General features: G+C 41.7%; 2 pseudogenes; both read right to left on the reverse strand.

The window, feature by feature from the left end:
• Positions 1 to 610: 610 nt before the first annotated feature.
• Positions 611 to 1,321, reverse strand: LOC129017542 (ATP synthase subunit a-like; annotated as a pseudogene).
• Positions 1,322 to 1,580: 259 nt separating this feature from the next.
• On the reverse strand, positions 1,581 to 2,260 carry LOC129017987 (cytochrome c oxidase subunit 2-like; annotated as a pseudogene).
• Between the last annotated feature and the right edge of the window lie 7,173 nt (positions 2,261 to 9,433).

Here is a 9,433-nt window from a genome sequence, read left to right on the forward strand (position 1 = left end):
AGGAATGTTGACCCAATGATGACGTGGAGCCCGTGGAAGCCCATAGCTACAAAAAATGTTGAACCATAAATACCATCGGAGATAGTAAAGGGAGCTTCAAAGTATTCTGAAACTTTTAGGAGGGTGAAGTAGATGCCTAGTAAGATTGTGATAAGTAGTGCTTGAATTGCTTGATTACGATCGTTCTCTATTAGGCTATGGTGAACTCAAGTAATTGAAACTCCCGATGTGAGTAATACAGATGTGTTTAGGAGTGGGACCTCTAGGCGGGTTGAGTGGAGTGATGCCTGTTGGGGGTCAATGTCCTCCTAGTTGAGGGGTAGGGGCTAGGCTGGAGTGGTAGAATGCTCAGAAGAACCCAGCAAAGAAAGACTTCTGAGATGATGAATAAAATTATTCCATACCGAAGGACTTTTTGGACGGGTATTGTGTGGTGGCCTTGGTATGCACCTTCTCCTACAACATCACGTCATCATTGGTATATGGTTAGTGCATTGGTCAGTAGGCCTAGTGTTAGTAGGGTGGTAGAGTAAAAGTGGAATCGTATAGCTAGGCCAGATGTCATTAAGAGGGCTGAAAGGGCCCGTTAGAGGTCATGGGCTGGGTTTTACTATGTGATAGGCATGTGATTGGTGGGTAATTATATATTGTCATGTAGATAGAGGCTCACTAGGAGTGTGAAAACATAGGCTTGAATCAGGGCGACAGCGATTTCAAGAATCGTCAGTAAAATCAAAATTGTGAAGATGATTGAGGTTGTGGGGAAGTTGATAGTTGATAGTGCTAGTGTGGCGCTTCCGATTAAGTGTATGAGCAGATGGCCTGCCGTAATATTAGCAGTTAGGTGCATGGCTAGTGCTATCGGTTGGATAAATAGGCTGATGGTTTCGATAATAATTAGTATGGGAATGAGGGGTGAGGGTGTGCCTTGTGGCAAGAGATGGGCTAAGGTATTTTTGGTTTTAAAGCAGAAGTCTGTAATTACTGCACCTGCTCATAGGGGGATTGCCATGGCCAGGTTTATGGATAGTTGGGTAGTTGGTGTGAATGAGTGGGGCAAGAGCCCGAGGAGATTGGTTGTAGCAATGCAGATAATTAGGGATATTAGCATAAGGGATCAGTTTCATCCTTTAATGTTATGTATTGTTGTTATTTGTTTTAGGGTGAGTTGAATTAGTCACTGTTGAGTGGTAATTAATCGGTTGTTGATAAGGTGTTTGGAAGCTGGAATCAGCATGGGGGGCAATAGAACGATTGGCACTGCAGCTGGCAGGCCTAGAATTGTGGGGGCAATGAATGAAGTAAACAGATTTTCGTTCATTTTGACTCTCAAGGATTATTGTGATTCTGCATGTTAATAATTTTTAGTGAGGTAGGCAGATGATAGTTTGTGTTTAGTACTTTTAGTTGAATGATGAGGAATAATGTGAGGAGTATTGATGCAATGATAGTGGGTCATACGGTGGTGTCTAGTTGAGGCATTTCACTGTAAAGAGACAGTGATTCTCTTAGTCTTTAACTTAAAAGGTTAATGCTGGGTCAGCTCTACAGTGAACCTTATTAAGAGAGTGGGCGGTAGCCTATAAAGTGGATACAGGTCCTATTTCGAAGATTTTTAGCGGGATTAGTTCTAGAACGATGGGTATGAAACTATGGTTAGCTCCGCAGATTTCTGAGCATTGACCGTAGTATACTCCTGGTCGTATGGCGGTGAATGTGGTTTGGTTTAGGGGTCCGGAGATTACATCTGTTTTTAAGCCTAATGTGGGGACAGTTCATGAGTGTAGGACATCTTGTGATGTAATTATTATATGAACAGGGGCTTCAATTGGAAAGACTACTCGATTATCCACTTCAAGAAGTCGAAGGTCACCTGGGTCTAAGAATAGTGGTGGAAGTATATAGGAGTTGAAAATTAATCCTCCATAATCGGTGTATTCATAGGTTCAGTATCATTGGTGTCTGATTGATTTAATGGTAAAAGAAGGGTCATTGATTTCATCTGTTATGTACAGGATACGTAAGGATGGAAGGGCAATTAGAACTAGGATAATGGCGGGTAGAATCATTCAAAGGGTTTCTATTTCTTGGGCGTCTGTGATGTTAGTGTTAGTTTTGTTGTAATTGTTAGGAAGAGGGCATATAAAACTAGAAAGCTGATAAGAAAGATGATTACGAGGGCGTGATCATGGAAGGCGATTAGCTCTTCTATGATAGGGGATGTGGCGTCTTGAAGACCTAGCTGGGCTGCGTGTGCCATTAAGATATGCGGGGTTTAACCTGCAACTTAACCTTGACAAAGTTATGAAATAGTTTTTCTAATATCTTGTTGAAAAATTTGTAGGGGTTATGAGGCTGGCTTGAAACCAGCCTTAGGAGGTTCAATTCCTTCCTTTTTTGTCTAGGTTTTATATAGACTGGTTCTTCAAATGTATGGTAGGGTGGAGGGCATCTATACAGCCACTCTAGGTTAGTGGAAGGTTGCTCAATTATTAGGACTTTTCGCTTTGAAGCGAAGGCCTCTCAGGTTATGAAAATTATTAGCATTACTGCTGTCAGGGAGATGAATGAGCCTACAGATGATAAAATATTTCATGTGGTATATGCATCAGGGTAGTCGGACTAACATCGGGGCATCCCAGATAGGCCGAGAAAGTGCTGTGGGAAGGTTAGATTTACACCTAAAAATATGATGGCAAAGTGAATTTTGGCATAAGCTTGGTCGAGTGGGTAGCCTGAGAATAAGGGAAATCAGTGGATGACGGCCCCCATGATGGCGAACACAGCTCCTATTGTTAGAACGTAGTGAAAGTGGGCCACAACATAATAGATATCATGTAGTACGATGTCTAATGATGAGTTTGCTAGTACAATGCCGGTTAGGCCGCCCACTGTAAAAAGGAAGATGAATCCTAGGGCTCAGAGTACTGCAGTGGGCCATTTGGTGTTACCCCCATGGAGCATAGCAAGTCAGCTAAGTACTTTGATGCCAGTGGGGATGGCAATAATTATAGCGGCGGAGGTAAAGTAAGCTCGTGTGTCTACGTCTATCCCTACTGTGAATATATGATGGGCTCATACAATAAACCCTAGGAAGCCAATTGATATTATAGCCCAGACCATACCAAGTACCCGAATGGTTCTTTCTTTCCGGAATAATATGTTACGATGTGAGAAATTATTCCAAAGCCTGGTAGGATGAGAATATAGACTTCGGGGTGACCAAAGAATCAAAATAGGTGTTGTTATAGGATAGGGTCCCCACCTCCGGCCAGGTCAAAGAAGGTAATATTAAGGTTGCAGTCTGTTAGCAGTATAGTAATGCCAGTGGCCAAGACTGGAAGGGAGAGAAGGAGTAGGACTGCCGTGATTACGACAGATCAGACAAAGAGGGGCGTTTGGTATTGAGATATGGCAGGGGGTTTTATGTTAATAATTGTGGTGATGAAATTAATAGCTCCTAGAATAGAAGAGACACCTGCTAGATAAAGGGAGAAAATGGTTAGGTCTACAGAGGCCCCTGGATGGGAATAGTTTCCTGCCAAAGGAGGGTAAACCGTTCAACCTGTTCCGGCACCGGCTTCTACCATAGCAGATGCGAGCAGTAGTAGAAAGGAGGCGGGGAGGAGCCAGAAGCTTATGTTATTTATGAGGGGAAATGCCATGTCGGGGGCGCCAATTATCGGGGGACCAGTCAATTGCCAAAACCTCCAATTATGATAGGCATTACCTTGAAAAAGATTATGACGAATGTGTGGGCTGTGACGATGACGTTGTAGATGTGGTCGTTACCTAGAAGGTTGCCAGGTTGACCTAGTTCAGTCCGAATAAGGAGGCTTAAGGCTGTGCTCAAGACTACAGCTCATGCACCAAACAATAAATATAGTGTTCCGATATCTTTATGATTTGTTGAGAATAGTCAGTGGTTGGCGAACATTAGTGGGTAAGGTGGCTGAGCAAGGCATTAGGCTATAAATCTAAAAACAGAGGCTGAACCTCTTTTTACCAGCCCTTAGGTGACTTTCGTGTTGAACTGCAAATTCAAAGAAGCAGCTTCAATCCTGCCGGGGCTTCTCCCGCCTTTTTTCCCTTGCGGCGGGAGAAGTAGACTGAAGCCAGTTGATTAAGGTATTTAACTGTTAACTAAATTTTTGTGGGTTTAAGTCCCATTGATCTAGCAAGGGCTCAGCTTAATTAAAGTGACTGATTTGCGTTCAGCTGATGCAAAGTAGGGTTTTGCAGTCCTTGGGTGCAGCAGAAATTAAGTATTATTAACTTACTAAGGGCTTTGAAGGCTCTTGGTCTGCGTTTAACCTAAGTTTCTATGAGGTGGGTAGTGTAAGTGGAGAGATTGGTAGGAGGAGGGTGGTAAGGACAGTGAGTGTGGGGAGGAGTGGTGTGGATTTTGTATTTTCAAATTGTCATTTTATTTTTACGTTGTTGGATATGGGGAATAGTGTAATTGAAGCAGAGTAGATTAAGCGTATGTAAAAATATAGGTTAAGGAGAGTAATAATGGCTATGGTAGTGGGGATAATGAGGTTGTTATTTTTTGTGAATTCTTCAATGAAAATTCATTTGGGTAGAAAGCCAGTTAGTAGGGGAAGGCCTCCTAGTGATAGTAGGGTAGATGGGATTACGGGTATTAGTCACGTTAGTTTATTTCAGGTGTGGGACAGTAGTAGGGCTGTAGTGCTAGAGTTCAAGTTGAGTACCAGGAATGTGGTGGTCGTTAAAATGATATAGATGATTAGGTTGAAAATGGTGATATTTGGGTTGTATGCTAGTACTATTATTCAGCCTATATGGGTGATTGAGGAGTATGCTAGGATTTTACGTAGTTGGGTTTGGTTCAGTCCACCCCAGCTACCCACTATAATGGGTAGGATTGAAAGGGTAAGGAGAATGTTTATGTTTATTAATGGGGAGATTTGATATATAATTGAAATAGAGGCTAATTTTTGTCATGTGAGGAGAAGTAGGCCGGATATTAGAGGGGTTCCTTGAGTGCCTTCTGGGATTCAGAAATGGAAAGGGGCTATTCCTAGTTTTATTTCTAGGGCTGTTGTGATTATTAATGATGAGTATTGTTTGGTGGTGTTGGTTGTGGTTCATTGTCCGGAGAGTACATTGTTAGACAGGATAGCTATTATGAGGATTATAGATGAGGTTCCTTGTGTGAGAAAGTATTTGATAGTGGCTTCTGTAGAGTGGGGGTTTATTTTTTTAATTAAAATTGGGATAAAAGCTAGTATGTTTATTTTCAATCCTGTCCAGGTAAAAAATCAGTGCGAGCCTAATATTGCAATGAGTGTACCTGAGAAAACGGTGGAGTAGATGACAGGTTGGGCCAGTGGATTGATTAGTACTGGAAGGATATAACCAACATTTTCAGGGTATGGGCCCGATAGCTTATTTAGCTGACCTTACTCTAGGATAGGGTGTGACAAGTGGCACGGAGAATTTTGGATTCTCAGGGATGGATTCAATTCCTATGGTCCTAGAAATAAGAGGATTTAAACCTCTATTATTTACTCTATCAAAGTAACTCTTTTGTCAGACATATTTCTTAAGTTTGGGGGGGAATGTTGGAAATTGTAGCGGATATTGAGATGTATCATATAAGTAGTGCTAGTGTAAGTGGTAGGAAATTTTTTCATAAGAGATACATGAGTTGATCGTAGCAGAATCGGGGGTATGCTGTTCGGGTTCATAAAAATAGAGAGTTTAGGAGTAGGGTTTTAATGGTGAAGCATATTGTGTAGAGTTGTGGTAGGTGAATATTATGTATTGTACCTAGGAGATTATGGCAGTTAGGGCATTTATTATAATGATATTTATGTATTCGGCTCTAAAGAATAGGGCGAATGGGCCTGCAGCGTATTCAATGTGGAAGCCTGAGACTAGTTCTGATTCTCCTCTGGTAAGGTCGAAAGCAGCTCAATTGGTTTCTGCTAGTGTGGAAATAAATCATATTATAGCTGGAGTTCATGATGGTAGGAGTAGTCAGAGGTGTTCTTGTGTTGTAATGAGGGTGCAGAGATTGAATGGGCCGCTTACTAGTAGGATTGATAATAGGATGATAGCTAGGGAAACTTCGTATGAAATTGATTGGGCAACTGCTCATAATGTGCCGATCAGGGCATAGTTTGAGTTTGATGCTCATCCTGATCATAGGATAGAGTAGACAGCTAGGCTGGATGTAGCCAGAATGAATAGAAGGCCTAAGTTAAGATTAACTAAGAGGTTAGGTATAGGGAGGGGAGTTCATAATAGAAGGGCAATAGAGAGGGCTAAGGTTGGGGCAGTGATGTAGAGGGTAACGGTTGATGTTGAGGGTTTTGAGGATTCTTTGGTAAAGAGTTTTATGGCATCGGCAAAAGGTTGTAATAGTCCTACAAAGGGCCTACAATATTGGGCCATTTGCATAGTTGCATGTAGCCTAGGATTTTTTGTTCAGTTAGCGTGAGGAATGCCGTAGATCTTAGGATAGGTACAATAAGAAGTAGAAGGTTAGTTATGGACATGTTGTTAAGAAGAGGAGTTGAACCTCTGGTTGTAAAATTTTAAATTTTATGCAATTGCCGGGCTCTGCCATCTTAACAAACCCTGTTCTTGGGTGGGTGTGGGTACAGTATTAGGTTGAGATAATATCATCTATGGGGGAGGGGCACTTTATGAAGTGGGCCCCATTTCTCTTATCCTTTCGTACTGGGAGAAATGTAGAATAGATAGAAACTGACCTGGATTACTCCGGTCTGAACTCAGATCACATAGGACTCTAATCGTTGAACAAATGAACCTTTAATAGCGGCTGCACCATTGAGATGTCCTGATCCAACATCGAGGTCATAAACGCTACTGTTGATATGGACTCTAGAATAGGATTGCGCTGTTATCCCTAGGGTAACTTATTCCGTTGGTCAAATTATTGGGTCAATTGTATGTGGATATTCGCCTTGACTGGTATAGTCTCAGCACATGTTGCTCGGAGGTTGGGTTATACTCCGAGGTCGCCCCAACCGAAATTTTTAATGCAGATCTGGTAGTTTAGGGCCTGCGGGTCTATTTGGTCTTGTTTGCATTGGTAAATTAAAACTCCTTAGGGTCTTCTTGTCTTGTTGTATTATGTCCGCATCTTCATGGGCAGGTCAATTTCACTGGTTGAAAGTAAGAGACAGCTGAACCCTTGTGGAGCCATTCATATAAGTCCCTATTTAAGCAACAAGTGATTATGCTACCTTTGCACGGTTAGGGTACCGCGGCTGTTAAACATATGTCACTGGGCAGGCGGTGCCTTTAGTACTGGTAATACTAGAGGTGATGTTTTTGATAGACAGGCGGGGTAAGATTCGCCGAGTTCCTTTTACTTTTTTTAACCTTTCCTTGTAAGCATGTCTGTGTTGGGTTAACAGTGTGGGTAATAATGGTTTTATTGATTATTTATAGATATTGGGCTGTTAATTGTCAGTGAAGTATTTTGGTCTGATGTAGGCTTATGCGGAGGAGAATGTTTTCATGTCACTTATACTAACATTATTTCTTCTATGAAGTGATAGATTGGTCCAATGTGATGTGAGGAGTTCAGATATGTGTTTGGAATTTTTTGGGTGGTTGGGCGTCGAGCTTGAATGCTTTCTTACTTGATGGCCGCTTCTAGGCCAACTATGGAAGTTATATTTTTTACTCTCTCTACAAGGCTTTTTCCTAGTGTCTAAAGAGCTGTCTCTCTTTAGACTAACAGTTAAATTTACAAAGGGATTAGGTGGTTCTGTAGATAAATTTAAAGTTGAACTAAGATTCTATCTTGGACAACCAGCTATCACCAGGCTCGGTAGGCTTGTCACCTCTACCTATGAATCTTCCCACTATTTTGCTACATAGACGGGTGTGCTCTTTTAGATGTTCTTAGGTAGCTCATCTGGTTTCAGGGGTCTTGGCTTTGGTTCTCTTTGTAAAGTTATTTCTAGTTAATTCATTATGCAGAAAGTATAGGGGTTTGTCCTTGCTATTTTATGCTTGGTTATGTTTTTTCATCTTTCCCTTGCAGTACTATGTCTATTGCGCCGAGATATACTTTCTATCGCCTTTACTTTATTTGGGTAAATGTTTTAGTTGAGGTTATTTGGTAGTAGAATTAGTTGGGTTTGGGGCTAGAATTAGCTCAGGGTGGTCAAATTAAATTGAAATCTCTCAGGTGTAAGCAGGGTGCTTTATGTTAAGCTACACCTTGGTTTATCCCAGTGCTCTTTGCAGTTCATGTACCATGTTACAACTTATCTCCTCTATATAAATGCACAGGGGTTTTAGTTAGATAGTCCTTGAAATATACTTGAGGAGGGTGATGGGCAGTGTGTGCGTGCTTTATGGCCCTATTCAATTAAGCACTCTGTTCTTAATTTACTGCTAAATCCTCCTTGGACCCTCAGGTTTCATAAGGGTTGTCATAGAATTTTCTGGGGTAGAAAATGTAGCCCATTTCTTGCCACCTCATAGGCTACACATTGACCTAACGTTTTTATGTAGATATTTGTGCTTACTTTGTGGCCTTTGTCAGGGTTTGCTGAAGATGGTGGTATATAGGCTGAGCGAGAGGTGGTGAGGTGAATCGGGGTTTATCGATTATAGAACAGGCTCCTCTAGAGGGATGTGAAGCACCGCCAGGTCCTTTGAGTTTTAAGGTGTTGCTCCTAGTGTTCTGGTGAGCAGTTTTGTTGATTTAACTGTTGAAGTTTAGGGCTGAGCATAGTGGGCTATCTAATCCCAGTTTGGATCTTCGCTATTGTGTATTCAGAAATATTAAAGCCACTTTCATAGTTTGTTTTATATCAACTAGGGTTTTCTACAACTTAGGTGAAATTTAGCTTTATTGAGGGATAATCTAAAGCACTCTTTACGCCGGTCTCTATTAGCTTGGGTTAATCGTATGATCGTGGTGGCTGGCACGAAATTAACCAACACTGAAGTTAGTATAGCTTAGTTAAACTTTCGTCTATTGCTAAAGGTTTATCACTGCTGTCTCCCGTGGGGGTGTGGCTAGGCAAAGTGTTTTGAGCTGCATTAATGAGTGCTTGATACTTACTCCTTTTGATCGTAGTGATTTAGAGGGTTATTTCACCAGGGCGGGGATGCTTGCATGTGTAATCTTACTAAGAGTTAATAGAAAGGCTAGGACCAAACCTATTTGTCTATGGGGCAGTGTAGGTCCATCTAGACATTTTCAGTGTCTTGCTTTGGGTAATTAAGCTACATAGACTGTGTGATTTTGCAGTGTAAGCAAGGCTAGGGGATGGGCGTACAAGCAATGGGTAGGGGGGAAAGCCTTGCCTTTGGGGTTGGGTTAGTTTAGGGTGTCGGTCTAGCAGTCGTTGGGTGTGCGTTGAATGGGATGGCTGAAAAAGGGGTAACTAAATTTGTAGAGTCTGTGAAGTGA

Source organism: Pongo pygmaeus, chromosome 19 (genome assembly GCF_028885625.2).
Source record: "Pongo pygmaeus isolate AG05252 chromosome 19, NHGRI_mPonPyg2-v2.0_pri, whole genome shotgun sequence".
Lineage (NCBI taxonomy): Eukaryota > Metazoa > Chordata > Mammalia > Primates > Hominidae > Pongo > Pongo pygmaeus.